The sequence below is a fragment of the Schistocerca piceifrons genome, chromosome 11 (assembly GCF_021461385.2).
Source record: "Schistocerca piceifrons isolate TAMUIC-IGC-003096 chromosome 11, iqSchPice1.1, whole genome shotgun sequence".
Classification (NCBI taxonomy): domain Eukaryota; kingdom Metazoa; phylum Arthropoda; class Insecta; order Orthoptera; family Acrididae; genus Schistocerca; species Schistocerca piceifrons.
In genome coordinates this window covers 134,261,931-134,280,189 of record NC_060148.1, presented here as the reverse complement: position 1 = coordinate 134,280,189, position 18,259 = coordinate 134,261,931, and the positions used below count along the sequence as shown (strand labels likewise).

At 49.7% G+C, this 18,259-nt stretch overlaps 5 non-coding genes across 5 annotated transcripts; all 5 read left to right on the top strand.

Annotated features, from left to right (window-relative positions):
* The first annotated feature begins 756 nt into the window (after nt 1-756).
* On the top strand, nt 757-875 carry LOC124720742. The gene has a single exon (XR_007006257.1). It is a non-coding gene; the product is annotated as a 5S ribosomal RNA (ribosomal RNA).
* A 1,014-nt stretch (nt 876-1,889) lies between these two features.
* On the top strand, nt 1,890-2,008 carry LOC124720740. Its single transcript, XR_007006255.1, has one exon. It is a non-coding gene; the product is annotated as a 5S ribosomal RNA (ribosomal RNA).
* Nucleotides 2,009-9,373: 7,365 nt separating this feature from the next.
* Nucleotides 9,374-9,492, top strand: LOC124720739. The gene has a single exon (XR_007006254.1). It is a non-coding gene; the product is annotated as a 5S ribosomal RNA (ribosomal RNA).
* Nucleotides 9,493-10,503: 1,011 nt separating this feature from the next.
* On the top strand, nt 10,504-10,622 carry LOC124720737. Its single transcript, XR_007006253.1, has one exon. It is a non-coding gene; the product is annotated as a 5S ribosomal RNA (ribosomal RNA).
* Nucleotides 10,623-17,983: 7,361 nt separating this feature from the next.
* Nucleotides 17,984-18,102, top strand: LOC124720736. Its single transcript, XR_007006252.1, has one exon. It is a non-coding gene; the product is annotated as a 5S ribosomal RNA (ribosomal RNA).
* The last annotated feature ends 157 nt before the right edge of the window (nt 18,103-18,259 follow it).

Below are 18,259 nucleotides of genomic sequence, written 5' to 3'. Positions count from 1 at the left end.
CGGTGTACAATTCCTACTTCGATATGTAATCATAAAGTTATTCTTTAGTCGTCTCGTCTCGTCTCCTCATCTCCTGCAGACTTTTCTTGTGCTTGCGCTGTTATATGGGCCACGACCCGAGCGGCAGCGAGCGGCAGTCGGGACAAGTCGGGACGGGGACAGGGACAGCGATAGGAATGGTGCGAATGCACTGCAAATTACGCAAACACCTCGTCTGAAGCGAGGAAGCTCACATCGCCAGCAGTGGCGCCCTCCAACAGGAACTTCCACACCCCGTACAGGCCATACGCCGGTCGGCCGCGCGCCAGCCATCCACTGGACACCAGGGACAAGATGCGTCTTCCGCGAGTGTCGAAGGCTGCACGCGCCAAGCGGATGACAGGAGGTGCAACGAGAAGCTGCGCGTCTCACACACACGGCGGCGCGCCCGCTAGTTCGGCAGTCGCTCTGCTGGCACGTCGGATTGCGGAAGGAAGTGCTTACAATTACAATTCTGTTCATGTTTTATGTTGTAAAGTTGTTACCTTGTAACGATGTAATGTTAATAAATAAATTTATAAAGGTCACAAAAAAAAAAAAAAACACGAAGCACGTCCTTCCGGCTCATAAGTTTTGGAACTCAGGATTGCGTTCGCGCTAACGTGACGAATTGTCAATAAAAAAAAATGCGGCTGCTTTCGACCGAAAAGTAAGATTTTGTGTGTGTTGGGATAAGAACCGAATGCGAATTCTGCCATGCGCCAACATTATATGGGCGCCAACGGCCATACCATGTTGAGTACACCGGTTCTCGTCCGATCACCGAAGTTAAGCAACATCGGGCGTGGTTAGTACTTGGATGGGTGACCGCCTGGGAACACCACGTGCTGTTGGCTCCCCTTCATTTACTTTTTTTTTTTTTTTTTTATACCGCCCTCTTTCCATACCACCGTTGTGTTGTGACAAAGATTCCTGCTTAAGCATTTTAAACTACTGTAATGACCATAAAGTACGAAATTGCAGTAATTGTCTCAGTTTGAGGGAGAATGTGCTAACCAAGTTCGCCAGGAAGTCTTTGAAAACGACAAAACAGTACGAATCGGCAGATATGTTCTGAAATACGTCAGCGCCTGTTGTTGTGTAGCGGTGTACAATTCCTACTTCGATATGTAATCATAAAGTTATTCTTTAGTCGTCTCGTCTCGTCTCCTCATCTCCTGCAGACGTTTCTTGTGCTTGCGCTGTTATATGGGCCACGACCCGAGCGGCAGCGAGCGGCAGTCGGGACAAGTCGGGACAAGTCGGGACGGGGACAGGGACAGCGATAGGAATGGTGCGAATGCACTGCAAATTACGCAAACACCTCGTCTGATGCGAGGAAGCTCACATCGCCAGCAGTGGCGCCCTCCAACAGGAACTTCCACACCCCGTACAGGCCATACGCCGGTCGGCCGCGCGCCAGCCATCCACTGGACACCAGGGACAAGATGCGTCTTCCGCGAGTGTCGAAGGCTGCACGCGCCAAGCGGATGACAGGAGGTGCAACGAGAAGCTGCGCGTCTCACACACACGGCGGCGCGCCCGCTAGTTCGGCAGTCGCTCTGCTGGCACGTCGGATTGCGGAAGGAAGTGCTTACAATTACAATTCTGTTCATGTTTTATGTTGTAAAGTTGTTACCTTGTAACGATGTAATGTTAATAAATAAATTTATAAAGCTCACAAAAAAAAAAAAAAACACGAAGCACGTCCTTCCGGCTCATAAGTTTTGGAACTCAGGATTGCGTTCGCGCTAACGTGACGAATTGTCAATAAAAAAAAATGCGGCTGCTTTCGACCGAAAAGTAAGATTTTGTGTGTGTTGGGATAAGAACCGAATGCGAATTCTGCCATGCGCCAACATTATATGGGCGCCAACGGCCATACCATGTTGAGTACACCGGTTCTCGTCCGATCACCGAAGTTAAGCAACATCGGGCGTGGTTAGTACTTGGATGGGTGACCGCCTGGGAACACCACGTGCTGTTGGCTCCCCTTCATTTACTTTTTTTTTTTTTTTTATACCGCCCTCTTTCCATACCACCGTTGTGTTGTGACAAAGATTCTTGCTTAAGCATTTTAAACTACTGTAATGACCATAAAGTACGAAATTGCAGTAATTGTCTCAGTTTGAGGGAGAATGTGCTAACCAAGTTCGCCAGGAAGTCTTTGAAAACGACAAAACAGTACGAATCGGCAGATATGTTCTGAAATACGTCAGCGCCTGTTGTTGTGTAGCGGTGTACAATTCCTACTTCGATATGTAATCATAAAGTTATTCTTTAGTCGTCTCGTCTCGTCTCCTCATCTCCTGCAGACGTTTCTTGTGCTTGCGCTGTTATATGGGCCACGACCCGAGCGGCAGCGAGCGGCAGTCGGGACAAGTCGGGACAAGTCGGGACGGGGACAGGGACAGCGATAGGAATGGTGCGAATGCACTGCAAATTACGCAAACACCTCGTCTGATGCGAGGAAGCTCACATCGCCAGCAGTGGCGCCCTCCAACAGGAACTTCCACACCCCGTACAGGCCATACGCCGGTCGCCCGCGCGCCAGCCCGGACGTGTGTTCGGCTCGTGCCTGCTGCCACCTTCGTGTGCTGCAGGCGGTGTCTTCGTCGCGTGTTTGGTGCTGCGCCTCGCAGCGTTCTCTCTTCTCTACTAGTTCCTGTAAGTTTATTGACGCTTTATTATGAATCGTGCTAACTCCGTACAGTGTGTTTTTGATAGGAACGCGGCTAGACCGTCTCCTTTTGATGTTCACGAATGGATATTTTCCGAATTGCGTATTCCCGAATCTGATTTGGTCGGCATTCAGCTTGATTTTATTCAAAACTCTGTCTTTTTGAAACTTCCGAACGCGGATTGTGTCGATACGCTAGTTACTGACAGTGGTGGCGTTAAGAAATTTAAGCACGTGGACGGTACTTTGTCTGATGTTTTGATACTGCCGGCAGGCTTCGGCATTCGAAATGTGAAGGTTTATAATGTTCCCTTTGAGTGCCCCAATGAGGCCATTGCTCGTAAACTTGGCGAATTTGGCACCGTTCTAAGTGTGGAGAATGATGTGTGGCCTGCAGGTTTTAGGTACCGGGTTTTGAGTGGTGTTCGGACAGTACGTGTAGATTTAAAGAAACATATACCCTCGTATCTGATCATTGCTGGCACGCGAGCTTTCCTTAGCTATAGTGGGCAGCCGCAGACGTGCTCAGTGTGTGGCAAAACAGATCATTTGCGACAAACTTGCACTTTACGCAGGCCGGTACAGCTGCCGCGCGAAGCTGTTGACAACACCACGTATGCAGGCGCGTTGGTTGGACCCCCCTCAGTCGCCCCGACCGACCGACAGGCTTCTGCCGCTCCTGCGGCTGTGGCTGCTGTGTCCGATCATGTGACTCCGCCGACAGTTGTCGTGCTCCCGGTTGTGTCGGAACAAAGTTTACCTGCCGAACTCACCCCTCGCGAGGTCAGTGTTGCTGATTTGCCAGCCGTAAGTGTTCCGGACGTGCCTGTTGGGGAGTCTTCTGAAATGTTGGTCGAGTCTCCCCGGCCGATTTCCGTCCCCGCCCCACCGACAGACAAGCGGAAATTGCAGTCACAACCGGGCCTGTCCACTTCTGGCGAGGCGGATGCTAGCAGCGCAGAAAGTGAGGTGTCCCAAGTTTCCACCCAGTCCGCCCCTGCCGATCCCAAACCCAAGCGTAGGCGGTCTAAGAAACGTTCGAAAACGGCGCCCACTGAGGGCGACGGCGTTTCCTTCGAACAGGCCGTTGAGGGACTAACGGATTCCTTGGTCCAAGAGCGACGCGACGCACCTTTTGTGCACGGTCCACCTGTGTCGGTGCCCGCCACCCATGCTTCCCGGGCCGTCCCGGATGCCCCACCTGTTCCTTCGGACACCATGCAGTGGTCTGAAGATGTGGAGGAGGAAAATTTTTTTCTAGTTTTGCTTAAGTGAAAGAGTCCACCCTGACGCGTGCCTTCCACCAGTTGCGCGTCCTGACACTTAATGTCAATAGAATTCGCAGTGCCCGTAAAATTGACGCCCTTTTACACTTTTTGCAATCTGCTTGTTGTGATGTGATTTTCCTTCAAGAACTTACAGCTGACGTTGTCCCGCATCTTACTGCGTTTAATGTTATTCTTAATATTGATCCGGAAGTAGGATTTGGTACGGCGATTTTAATCATGCCCGGTTTAGAGTATAACAACATAGCAATTTTACCGGATGGACGAGGGGTGGCGTGTGTAATCTGCGACATATTTTTTGTTAACGTGTATGCCCCCTCTGGAACTGATAATAAACGTCTGAGGAATACCTTTTTCGCTCATGATGTATGTCAGCTTTTCCATCGAAACCACCGACGGATCATCTTCGGTGGCGATTTTAATTGTGTTTTACGTGACGCCGACCAGGAGCCGGCGGCGAATAAGTGTCTTGCACTGCAAAATTTAGTTGACATTTACAAATTTAAGGACACGTGGCTTCGTTTTAGTCCGACTGCTGCAGGTTTTACTTATTTTTATCCTACTGGGCATAGCAGATTGGACAGAATTTATATCTCGCCGGATCTTACTGCTTCCATCTTGCAGGCAGAAGTTGCTCCCGTCGCTTTTTCGGATCATTGTGGTTATTTGTGTGCTTTTAATGTCCCGTACGTTCGCCCGGAACGTACGCGCTCCTATTGGAAATTCAATGTTAGTGTTTTGGATGACGTCAGTCTTGTCGAACAGGTGCATTTGTTGTGGCGCCAACTTCTTCAGCGCCGCCCGCAGGCGAGTTCTACTGTCGATTGGTGGCTCCGTCACGCTAAACCGGCCATTCGTAGTCTGCTTATCAATTATTGTCGTGACAAGGCCCATTGGGACATGATGACGGTCGATTTTTATCGCGATTGTTTACGGGATTTAATTACTCGGGTTACCGACCGCCCTGAGCTACTTCCCACGTTACGGAAGATTAAAGCGAAGATTTTAAACCATCTGTATCGCAAGGCACAGGGCTCTGTTGTCCGCAGCAGGCCTTTCGATCCTACGTTGAAGGAACCACTTTCCTTGTATCATTTACGACGAGCCCGTCTGCGGCGTGAAAAACTTTTATTCAAGGACTGGATTACGCGTGACGGCCTTAAGACTTCAGATCGACGGGTGATTCAGGACGAAATTTACGATCACTATTCTCGTCTCTTTCAATTTCAACCTTTGAATGACGCCTCCTTGCAGACATTTTTACGTGATCTGCCTTCCATTTTAACGCCTCAGGATAGACTTCTTTTAAATGAGCGTTTTACAGCTGATGATGTTTCTGCCGCTGTTCAGGCTAGCCCGAAGGGAAAAGCCCCTGGCAATGACGGAATTCCTGTTGAATTTTATGTTAACTTTTCCGGCCTTTTCACTGACATTTTCGTTGCCATGGTCAATGAAATCCATAACGGCCTCGATGTGCCGGACGAATTTTTAGAGGGGCTCATCGTCCTCGTCCCGAAAACAACTGGCACCCCAAGTGCGGTGACTTTACGGCCGATTACTTTATTAAACGCCGATTATAAAATCGTTGCGCGCTGCTTTTCACACCGTCTGCGGCCGGCGTTGAAGTCCGTCATTAGCCCATCTCAATCGTGTGCCGTACCTGGACGGAATATCTATGACGCTGTCCTCGCGTATCGTGAATGTATCGCTTCTGCCGCATCCAGCCGTGGCGGCCGAGCTGCGATACTCTCCATTGATTTTCACAACGCGTTCGACAGAATCAGTCACGAGTACTTGCGGCGGGTCATGACTAAGTTCGGGTTTGGTTTCAAATTCACGCATGTGATATCCAACCTTTTGAAATCGGCTACTTCCCGAATCCTTTTTCATGGCCAGGCCAGTGATGTCCTCAGGCTGAACAGGTCCGTTCGCCAAGGGTGCCCACTTTCCATGGGATTATTCGTCTTAGCCTTGGATCCTCTACTCCGCAAAATAACGGCTGTTTGCCACGGTGTACCGTTTGGTGCGGGTTCGCTTGTCTGTCGGGCGTATGCTGATGATTTGGGGGTTTTTATCCAACGCCCCGACGATATTGATGCGCTCCGTCTCCTCCTTCAACAGTTTGAAACGGCATCGGGTGCGGTTGTCAACCCCCGTAAGTCCATCTTACTGCCGCTTACTGTGACCATGAGAGATGTCCGTCGTGATTGGTATACCGTACAGTTGCGGCATAAGATTCTTGGGATCCAGATGACTCCAAATGTACAACGGATGACGGTGTTAAATTGGCGCGCGGTGTTATATTCTGTTCGGGCGGCGACTCAGGCTGCCGCCAAACGAAATTTATCATTGCTGGAGAGGGTTTCGATTGTTAATACCCAGATGTTGGCCAAGGCCTGGTACTTGGCTCAAGTTTTGCCGGTGCCGAAGGAGATCGAACGGGCCATCAAGCATGCTGTTTCTTGGCTGGTCTGGCGAGGCGAAATTTTTAAAGTCGCCTACAATGTTTGTACGCTCCCGCCGGACAGAGGCGGCCTCGGTATGGTCGATTTTCCTTCCAAGTGTGCTGCTCTTTTGCTCCACCGGACCAACTGTGTGATCGCCACTGCCGGGCAGTGCCCCACGTCTGCACTCTTCGATCTTTACCGCCCAGCTTCTCTCCGCGCGCCTGTCTCTGTCCAGGCTATCCCGTATCAATTGAATTTCGTTCGCCAGTATTTCCTTCACACGAGCTATCTGATAGGTGACGACCGGCGCCGGGGTAACGTCCGCGCGATCGCAGAGGCCCTCCGTGGAACTCCGCCGACTAACAAATGGGAGTTGCGGCTGCCGCAGTACGATTGGCGGACGGTGTGGTCCAATATTTCCAGTCCGTTGTTGACATCCGATGTTCGGGACACCTGGTATAAAGTTGTGAATCGCACCGTTGCCACGAATGCGAAACTCCACGCGATCAATCTCCTCCCGAGTGGCCTCTGTGGGCGGTGCGCGGCTGAAGACACGATCGAACACCGATTTGTGTGCCCCCAGTTTAAAGAGGTGTGGGATGCCACCTGTGCGATGTTGGCGTTGATCAATAGGACTACCCCGCGTGCCGTGCAGCCCTTGTATATCCTGGTTCCCGACTGGCGGCCGTATCCTGCCACCAAGAGAAACGCTACCGTGTGGATTGCCGCACATGCCGCACATGCGATTTTCTCTCTCCGACTCACGGATCGCTTGCAGTTTCTGACATATCTTTGGGACTATTATGGACGGGAGAAACAGAATCCGAAGTGTGTTTCCCATTATGCCCGATTTTTAGATGTCGCTTTACGGACCGCCTTTACCACTTTAAATATTTCTCTCCTGCCATGATTATGTACTTCCATTTCCACTGTACCTTTTGGCGGGACATGCGGAATGATGTATATGTATCTATTTTCTTGATGTCTGACAGTCAATTTGTCTCACCGGCTCGACTTTCCTCCCGCCATTTTGAACGGTTGTCCTTAGGATTCTCCCTATTAGTCTTCTCTCCTGGATTTGACGTTTGTTCCCTATTGCTGACACTTACTTCATTTTTGTGACTATTTCTGGACCGTCGTTGACTTGTCCCTGAATTTTGGAACGGTGCTTCCAGATATTTTGTGTTTGTAATGGTTGCCTTCTGGGCACGGAAAACAAGCTTCTCAAGCTTCTCGAGACGACGAAATATGTTTGCTGCTGCCGGAATTGCGTAGACTTCGCAATTCCCGTGCGCCAGACATATTTGGCAATGTTTAGTGTGGTTGTTTTTTGAGAGTCCCTTTCTTTGCCTTACTCTGGCGGCGGTGGGCTACCGCTGCCGACTTGTGGTTATTGTCCTCCGAGCATGGTTTTTCATTTGTGTTTCGCGTCTTCGTGATTTCTTCCTTACGTTCCGTTATTCCACGTTTCTCGGGTTGGGAGGGCGCCGGAGACACTGTGGCCAGGCCTCGGATTGCGACCCCTGCCTGCTTTGCCTCCGTAGCCACCCTGGCCTGATCTTCCAAGAAAGTAATTTAGTTTTTTTTTCAACCAAAAAAAAAAAAAAAAAAAAAAAAAAAAAAATGCTCTGTCACACATTATTCAAGGGAGTACGACACACCACTCTTTCCGTTATTCCACGTCTCTCGGGTTGGGAAGGCGCCGGAGGCGCTGTGGCCAGGCCTCGGATTGCGACCCCTGCCTGCTTTGCCTCCGTAGCCACCCTGGCCTGATCTTCCAAGAAAGTATATTTAGTTTTTTTTTTCAAAAAAAAAAATAAAAAAAAAACAAAAAAAATAAAAAAAAAAAGTTCTCGTCCGATCACCGAAGTTAAGCAACATCGGGCGTGGTTAGTACTTGGATGGGTGACCGCCTGGGAACACCACGTGCTGTTGGCTCCTCTTCATTTACTTTTTTTTTTTTTTTTATACCGCCCTCTTTCCATACCACCGTTGTGTTGTGACAAAGATTCTTGCTTAAGCATTTTAAACTACTGTAATGACCATAAAGTACGAAATTGCAGTAATTGTCTCAGTTTGAGGGAGAATGTGCTAACCAAGTTCGCCAGGAAGTCTTTGAAAACGACAAAACAGTACGAATCGGCAGATATGTTCTGAAATACGTCAGCGCCTGTTGTTGTGTAGCGGTGTACAATTCCTACTTCGATATGTAATCATAAAGTTATTCTTTAGTCGTCTCGTCTCGTCTCCTCATCTCCTGCAGACTTTTCTTGTGCTTGCGCTGTTATATGGGCCACGACCCGAGCGGCAGCGAGCGGCAGTCGGGACAAGTCGGGACGGGGACAGGGACAGCGATAGGAATGGTGCGAATGCACTGCAAATTACGCAAACACCTCGTCTGATGCGAGGAAGCTCACATCGCCAGCAGTGGCGCCCTCCAACAGGAACTTCCACACCCCGTACAGGCCATACGCCGGTCGGCCGCGCGCCAGCCATCCACTGGACACCAGGGACAAGATGCGTCTTCCGCGAGTGTCGAAGGCTGCACGCGCCAAGCGGATGACAGGAGGTGCAACGAGAAGCTGCGCGTCTCACACACACGGCGGCGCGCCCGCTAGTTCGGCAGTCGCTCTGCTGGCACGTCGGATTGCGGAAGGAAGTGCTTACAATTACAATTCTGTTCATGTTTTATGTTGTAAAGTTGTTACCTTGTAACGATGTAATGTTAATAAATAAATTTATAAAGCTCACAAAAAAAAAAAAAAAACACGAAGCACGTCCTTCCGGCTCATAAGTTTTGGAACTCAGGATTGCGTTCGCGCTAACGTGACGAATTGTCAATAAAAAAAAAATGCGGCTGCTTTCGACCGAAAAGTAAGATTTTGTGTGTGTTGGGATAAGAACCGAATGCGAATTCTGCCATGCGCCAACATTATATGGGCGCCAACGGCCATACCATGTTGAGTACACCGGTTCTCGTCCGATCACCGAAGTTAAGCAACATCGGGCGTGGTTAGTACTTGGATGGGTGACCGCCTGGGAACACCACGTGCTGTTGGCTCCCCTTCATTTACTTTTTTTTTTTTTTTATACCGCCCTCTTTCCATACCACCGTTGTGTTGTGACAAAGATTCTTGCTTAAGCATTTTAAACTACTGTAATGAACATAAAGTACGAAATTGCAGTAATTGTCTCAGTTTGAGGGAGAATGTGCTAACCAAGTTCGCCAGGAAGTCTTTGAAAACGACAAAACAGTACGAATCGGCAGATATGTTCTGAAATACGTCAGCGCCTGTTGTTGTGTAGCGGTGTACAATTCCTACTTCGATATGTAATCATAAAGTTATTCTTTAGTCGTCTCGTCTCGTCTCCTCATCTCCTGCAGACGTTTCTTGTGCTTGCGCTGTTATATGGGCCACGACCCGAGCGGCAGCGAGCGGCAGTCGGGACAAGTCGGGACAAGTCGGGACGGGGACAGGGACAGCGATAGGAATGGTGCGAATGCACTGCAAATTACGCAAACACCTCGTCTGATGCGAGGAAGCTCACATCGCCAGCAGTGGCGCCCTCCAACAGGAACTTCCACACCCCGTACAGGCCATACGCCGGTCGGCCGCGCGCCAGCCATCCACTGGACACCAGGGACAAGATGCGTCTTCCGCGAGTGTCGAAGGCTGCACGCGCCAAGCGGATGACAGGAGGTGCAACGAGAAGCTGCGCGTCTCACACACACGGCGGCGCGCCCGCTAGTTCGGCAGTCGCTCTGCTGGCACGTCGGATTGCGGAAGGAAGTGCTTACAATTACAATTCTGTTCATGTTTTATGTTGTAAAGTTGTTACCTTGTAACGATGTAATGTTAATAAATAAATTTATAAAGCTCACAAAAAAAAAAAAAAACACGAAGCACGTCCTTCCGGCTCATAAGTTTTGGAACTCAGGATTGCGTTCGCGCTAACGTGACGAATTGTCAATAAAAAAAAATGCGGCTGCTTTCGACCGAAAAGTAAGATTTTGTGTGTGTTGGGATAAGAACCGAATGCGAATTCTGCCATGCGCCAACATTATATGGGCGCCAACGGCCATACCATGTTGAGTACACCGGTTCTCGTCCGATCACCGAAGTTAAGCAACATCGGGCGTGGTTAGTACTTGGATGGGTGACCGCCTGGGAACACCACGTGCTGTTGGCTCCCCTTCATTTACTTTTTTTTTTTTTTTTATACCGCCCTCTTTCCATACCACCGTTGTGTTGTGACAAAGATTCTTGCTTAAGCATTTTAAACTACTGTAATGACCATAAAGTACGAAATTGCAGTAATTGTCTCAGTTTGAGGGAGAATGTGCTAACCAAGTTCGCCAGGAAGTCTTTGAAAACGACAAAACAGTACGAATCGGCAGATATGTTCTGAAATACGTCAGCGCCTGTTGTTGTGTAGCGGTGTACAATTCCTACTTCGATATGTAATCATAAAGTTATTCTTTAGTCGTCTCGTCTCGTCTCCTCATCTCCTGCAGACGTTTCTTGTGCTTGCGCTGTTATATGGGCCACGACCCGAGCGGCAGCGAGCGGCAGTCGGGACAAGTCGGGACAAGTCGGGACGGGGACAGGGACAGCGATAGGAATGGTGCGAATGCACTGCAAATTACGCAAACACCTCGTCTGATGCGAGGAAGCTCACATCGCCAGCAGTGGCGCCCTCCAACAGGAACTTCCACACCCCGTACAGGCCATACGCCGGTCGCCCGCGCGCCAGCCCGGACGTGTGTTCGGCTCGTGCCTGCTGCCACCTTCGTGTGCTGCAGGCGGTGTCTTCGTCGCGTGTTTGGTGCTGCGCCTCGCAGCGTTCTCTCTTCTCTACTAGTTCCTGTAAGTTTATTGACGCTTTATTATGAATCGTGCTAACTCCGTACAGTGTGTTTTTGATAGGAACGCGGCTAGACCGTCTCCTTTTGATGTTCACGAATGGATATTTTCCGAATTGCGTATTCCCGAATCTGATTTGGTCGGCATTCAGCTTGATTTTATTCAAAACTCTGTCTTTTTGAAACTTCCGAACGCGGATTGTGTCGATACGCTAGTTACTGACAGTGGTGGCGTTAAGAAATTTAAGCACGTGGACGGTACTTTGTCTGATGTTTTGATACTGCCGGCAGGCTTCGGCATTCGAAATGTGAAGGTTTATAATGTTCCCTTTGAGTGCCCCAATGAGGCCATTGCTCGTAAACTTGGCGAATTTGGCACCGTTCTAAGTGTGGAGAATGATGTGTGGCCTGCAGGTTTTAGGTACCGGGTTTTGAGTGGTGTTCGGACAGTACGTGTAGATTTAAAGAAACATATACCCTCGTATCTGATCATTGCTGGCACGCGAGCTTTCCTTAGCTATAGTGGGCAGCCGCAGACGTGCTCAGTGTGTGGCAAAACAGATCATTTGCGACAAACTTGCACTTTACGCAGGCCGGTACAGCTGCCGCGCGAAGCTGTTGACAACACCACGTATGCAGGCGCGTTGGTTGGACCCCCCTCAGTCGCCCCGACCGACCGACAGGCTTCTGCCGCTCCTGCGGCTGTGGCTGCTGTGTCCGATCATGTGACTCCGCCGACAGTTGTCGTGCTCCCGGTTGTGTCGGAACAAAGTTTACCTGCCGAACTCACCCCTCGCGAGGTCAGTATTGCTGATTTGCCAGCCGTAAGTGTTCCGGACGTGCCTGTTGGGGAGTCTTCTGAAATGTTGGTCGAGTCTCCCCGGCCGATTTCCGTCCCCGCCCCACCGACAGACAAGCGGAAATTGCAGTCACAACCGGGCCTGTCCACTTCTGGCGAGGCGGATGCTAGCAGCGCAGAAAGTGAGGTGTCCCAAGTTTCCACCCAGTCCGCCCCTGCCGATCCCAAACCCAAGCGTAGGCGGTCTAAGAAACGTTCGAAAACGGCGCCCACTGAGGGCGACGGCGTTTCCTTCGAACAGGCCGTTGAGGGACTAACGGATTCCTTGGTCCAAGAGCGACGCGACGCACCTTTTGTGCACGGTCCACCTGTGTCGGTGCCCGCCACCCATGCTTCCCGGGCCGTCCCGGATGCCCCACCTGTTCCTTCGGACACCATGCAGTGGTCTGAAGATGTGGAGGAGGAAAATTTTTTTCTAGTTTTGCTTAAGTGAAAGAGTCCACCCTGACGCGTGCCTTCCACCAGTTGCGCGTCCTGACACTTAATGTCAATAGAATTCGCAGTGCCCGTAAAATTGACGCCCTTTTACACTTTTTGCAATCTGCTTGTTGTGATGTGATTTTCCTTCAAGAACTTACAGCTGACGTTGTCCCGCATCTTACTGCGTTTAATGTTATTCTTAATATTGATCCGGAAGTAGGATTTGGTACGGCGATTTTAATCATGCCCGGTTTAGAGTATAACAACATAGCAATTTTACCGGATGGACGAGGGGTGGCGTGTGTAATCTGCGACATATTTTTTGTTAACGTGTATGCCCCCTCTGGAACTGATAATAAACGTCTGAGGAATACCTTTTTCGCTCATGATGTATGTCAGCTTTTCCATCGAAACCACCGACGGATCATCTTCGGTGGCGATTTTAATTGTGTTTTACGTGACGCCGACCAGGAGCCGGCGGCGAATAAGTGTCTTGCACTGCAAAATTTAGTTGACATTTACAAATTTAAGGACACGTGGCTTCGTTTTAGTCCGACTGCTGCAGGTTTTACTTATTTTTATCCTACTGGGCATAGCAGATTGGACAGAATTTATATCTCGCCGGATCTTACTGCTTCCATCTTGCAGGCAGAAGTTGCTCCCGTCGCTTTTTCGGATCATTGTGGTTATTTGTGTGCTTTTAATGTCCCGTACGTTCGCCCGGAACGTACGCGCTCCTATTGGAAATTCAATGTTAGTGTTTTGGATGACGTCAGTCTTGTCGAACAGGTGCATTTGTTGTGGCGCCAACTTCTTCAGCGCCGCCCGCAGGCGAGTTCTACTGTCGATTGGTGGCTCCGTCACGCTAAACCGGCCATTCGTAGTCTGCTTATCAATTATTGTCGTGACAAGGCCCATTGGGACATGATGACGGTCGATTTTTATCGCGATTGTTTACGGGATTTAATTACTCGGGTTACCGACCGCCCTGAGCTACTTCCCACGTTACGGAAGATTAAAGCGAAGATTTTAAACCATCTGTATCGCAAGGCACAGGGCTCTGTTGTCCGCAGCAGGCCTTTCGATCCTACGTTGAAGGAACCACTTTCCTTGTATCATTTACGACGAGCCCGTCTGCGGCGTGAAAAACTTTTATTCAAGGACTGGATTACGCGTGACGGCCTTAAGACTTCAGATCGACGGGTGATTCAGGACGAAATTTACGATCACTATTCTCGTCTCTTTCAATTTCAACCTTTGAATGACGCCTCCTTGCAGACATTTTTACGTGATCTGCCTTCCATTTTAACGCCTCAGGATAGACTTCTTTTAAATGAGCGTTTTACAGCTGATGATGTTTCTGCCGCTGTTCAGGCTAGCCCGAAGGGAAAAGCCCCTGGCAATGACGGAATTCCTGTTGAATTTTATGTTAACTTTTCCGGCCTTTTCACTGACATTTTCGTTGCCATGGTCAATGAAATCCATAACGGCCTCGATGTGCCGGACGAATTTTTAGAGGGGCTCATCGTCCTCGTCCCGAAAACAACTGGCACCCCAAGTGCGGTGACTTTACGGCCGATTACTTTATTAAACGCCGATTATAAAATCGTTGCGCGCTGCTTTTCACACCGTCTGCGGCCGGCGTTGAAGTCCGTCATTAGCCCATCTCAATCGTGTGCCGTACCTGGACGGAATATCTATGACGCTGTCCTCGCGTATCGTGAATGTATCGCTTCTGCCGCATCCAGCCGTGGCGGCCGAGCTGCGATACTCTCCATTGATTTTCACAACGCGTTCGACAGAATCAGTCACGAGTACTTGCGGCGGGTCATGACTAAGTTCGGGTTTGGTTTCAAATTCACGCATGTGATATCCAACCTTTTGAAATCGGCTACTTCCCGAATCCTTTTTCATGGCCAGGCCAGTGATGTCCTCAGGCTGAACAGGTCCGTTCGCCAAGGGTGCCCACTTTCCATGGGATTATTCGTCTTAGCCTTGGATCCTCTACTCCGCAAAATAACGGCTGTTTGCCACGGTGTACCGTTTGGTGCGGGTTCGCTTGTCTGTCGGGCGTATGCTGATGATTTGGGGGTTTTTATCCAACGCCCCGACGATATTGATGCGCTCCGTCTCCTCCTTCAACAGTTTGAAACGGCATCGGGTGCGGTTGTCAACCCCCGTAAGTCCATCTTACTGCCGCTTACTGTGACCATGAGAGATGTCCGTCGTGATTGGTATACCGTACAGTTGCGGCATAAGATTCTTGGGATCCAGATGACTCCAAATGTACAACGGATGACGGTGTTAAATTGGCGCGCGGTGTTATATTCTGTTCGGGCGGCGACTCAGGCTGCCGCCAAACGAAATTTATCATTGCTGGAGAGGGTTTCGATTGTTAATACCCAGATGTTGGCCAAGGCCTGGTACTTGGCTCAAGTTTTGCCGGTGCCGAAGGAGATCGAACGGGCCATCAAGCATGCTGTTTCTTGGCTGGTCTGGCGAGGCGAAATTTTTAAAGTCGCCTACAATGTTTGTACGCTCCCGCCGGACAGAGGCGGCCTCGGTATGGTCGATTTTCCTTCCAAGTGTGCTGCTCTTTTGCTCCACCGGACCAACTGTGTGATCGCCACTGCCGGGCAGTGCCCCACGTCTGCACTCTTCGATCTTTACCGCCCAGCTTCTCTCCGCGCGCCTGTCTCTGTCCAGGCTATCCCGTATCAATTGAATTTCGTTCGCCAGTATTTCCTTCACACGAGCTATCTGATAGGTGACGACCGGCGCCGGGGTAACGTCCGCGCGATCGCAGAGGCCCTCCGTGGAACTCCGCCGACTAACAAATGGGAGTTGCGGCTGCCGCAGTACGATTGGCGGACGGTGTGGTCCAATATTTCCAGTCCGTTGTTGACATCCGATGTTCGGGACACCTGGTATAAAGTTGTGAATCGCACCGTTGCCACGAATGCGAAACTCCACGCGATCAATCTCCTCCCGAGTGGCCTCTGTGGGCGGTGCGCGGCTGAAGACACGATCGAACACCGATTTGTGTGCCCCCAGTTTAAAGAGGTGTGGGATGCCACCTGTGCGATGTTGGCGTTGATCAATAGGACTACCCCGCGTGCCGTGCAGCCCTTGTATATCCTGGTTCCCGACTGGCGGCCGTATCCTGCCACCAAGAGAAACGCTACCGTGTGGATTGCCGCACATGCCGCACATGCGATTTTCTCTCTCCGACTCACGGATCGCTTGCAGTTTCTGACATATCTTTGGGACTATTATGGACGGGAGAAACAGAATCCGAAGTGTGTTTCCCATTATGCCCGATTTTTAGATGTCGCTTTACGGACCGCCTTTACCACTTTAAATATTTCTCTCCTGCCATGATTATGTACTTCCATTTCCACTGTACCTTTTGGCGGGACATGCGGAATGATGTATATGTATCTATTTTCTTGATGTCTGACAGTCAATTTGTCTCACCGGCTCGACTTTCCTCCCGCCATTTTGAACGGTTGTCCTTAGGATTCTCCCTATTAGTCTTCTCTCCTGGATTTGACGTTTGTTCCCTATTGCTGACACTTACTTCATTTTTGTGACTATTTCTGGACCGTCGTTGACTTGTCCCTGAATTTTGGAACGGTGCTTCCAGATATTTTGTGTTTGTAATGGTTGCCTTCTGGGCACGGAAAACAAGCTTCTCAAGCTTCTCGAGACGACGAAATATGTTTGCTGCTGCCGGAATTGCGTAGACTTCGCAATTCCCGTGCGCCAGACATATTTGGCAATGTTTAGTGTGGTTGTTTTTTGAGAGTCCCTTTCTTTGCCTTACTCTGGCGGCGGTGGGCTACCGCTGCCGACTTGTGGTTATTGTCCTCCGAGCATGGTTTTTCATTTGTGTTTCGCGTCTTCGTGATTTCTTCCTTACGTTCCGTTATTCCACGTTTCTCGGGTTGGGAGGGCGCCGGAGACACTGTGGCCAGGCCTCGGATTGCGACCCCTGCCTGCTTTGCCTCCGTAGCCACCCTGGCCTGATCTTCCAAGAAAGTAATTTAGTTTTTTTTTCAACCAAAAAAAAAAAAAAAAAAAAAAAAAAAAATGCTCTGTCACACATTATTCAAGGGAGTACGACACACCACTCTTTCCGTTATTCCACGTCTCTCGGGTTGGGAAGGCGCCGGAGGCGCTGTGGCCAGGCCTCGGATTGCGACCCCTGCCTGCTTTGCCTCCGTAGCCACCCTGGCCTGATCTTCCAAGAAAGTATATTTAGTTTTTTTTTTCAAAAAAAAAAATAAAAAAAAAAAAAAAATAAAAAAAAAAAGTTCTCGTCCGATCACCGAAGTTAAGCAACATCGGGCGTGGTTAGTACTTGGATGGGTGACCGCCTGGGAACACCACGTGCTGTTGGCTCCTCTTCATTTACTTTTTTTTTTTTTTTTATACCGCCCTCTTTCCATACCACCGTTGTGTTGTGACAAAGATTCTTGCTTAAGCATTTTAAACTACTGTAATGACCATAAAGTACGAAATTGCAGTAATTGTCTCAGTTTGAGGGAGAATGTGCTAACCAAGTTCGCCAGGAAGTCTTTGAAAACGACAAAACAGTACGAATCGGCAGATATGTTCTGAAATACGTCAGCGCCTGTTGTTGTGTAGCGGTGTACAATTCCTACTTCGATATGTAATCATAAAGTTATTCTTTAGTCGTCTCGTCTCGTCTCCTCATCTCCTGCAGACTTTTCTTGTGCTTGCGCTGTTATATGGGCCACGACCCGAGCGGCAGCGAGCGGCAGTCGGGACAAGTCGGGACGGGGACAGGGACAGCGATAGGAATGGTGCGAATGCACTGCAAATTACGCAAACACCTCGTCTGATGCGAGGAAGCTCACATCGCCAGCAGTGGCGCCCTCCAACAGGAACTTCCACACCCCGTACAGGCCATACGCCGGTCGGCCGCGCGCCAGCCATCCACTGGACACCAGGGACAAGATGCGTCTTCCGCGAGTGTCGAAGGCTGCACGCGCCAAGCGGATGACAGGAGGTGCAACGAGAAGCTGCGCGTCTCACACACACGGCGGCGCGCCCGCTAGTTCGGCAGTCGCTCTGCTGGCACGTCGGATTGCGGAAGGAAGTGCTTACAATTACAATTCTGTTCATGTTTTATGTTGTAAAGTTGTTACCTTGTAACGATGTAATGTTAATAAATAAATTTATAAAGCTCACAAAAAAAAAAAAAAAAACACGAAGCACGTCCTTCCGGCTCATAAGTTTTGGAACTCAGGATTGCGTTCGCGCTAACGTGACGAATTGTCAATAAAAAAAAAATGCGGCTGCTTTCGACCGAAAAGTAAGATTTTGTGTGTGTTGGGATAAGAACCGAATGCGAATTCTGCCATGCGCCAACATTATATGGGCGCCAACGGCCATACCATGTTGAGTACACCGGTTCTCGTCCGATCACCGAAGTTAAGCAACATCGGGCGTGGTTAGTACTTGGATGGGTGACCGCCTGGGAACACCACGTGCTGTTGGCTCCCCTTCATTTACTTTTTTTTTTTTTTTATACCGCCCTCTTTCCATACCACCGTTGTGTTGTGACAAAGATTCTTGCTTAAGCATTTTAAACTACTGTAATGAACATAAAGTACGAAATTGCAGTAATTGTCTCAGTTTGAGGGAGAATGTGCTAAC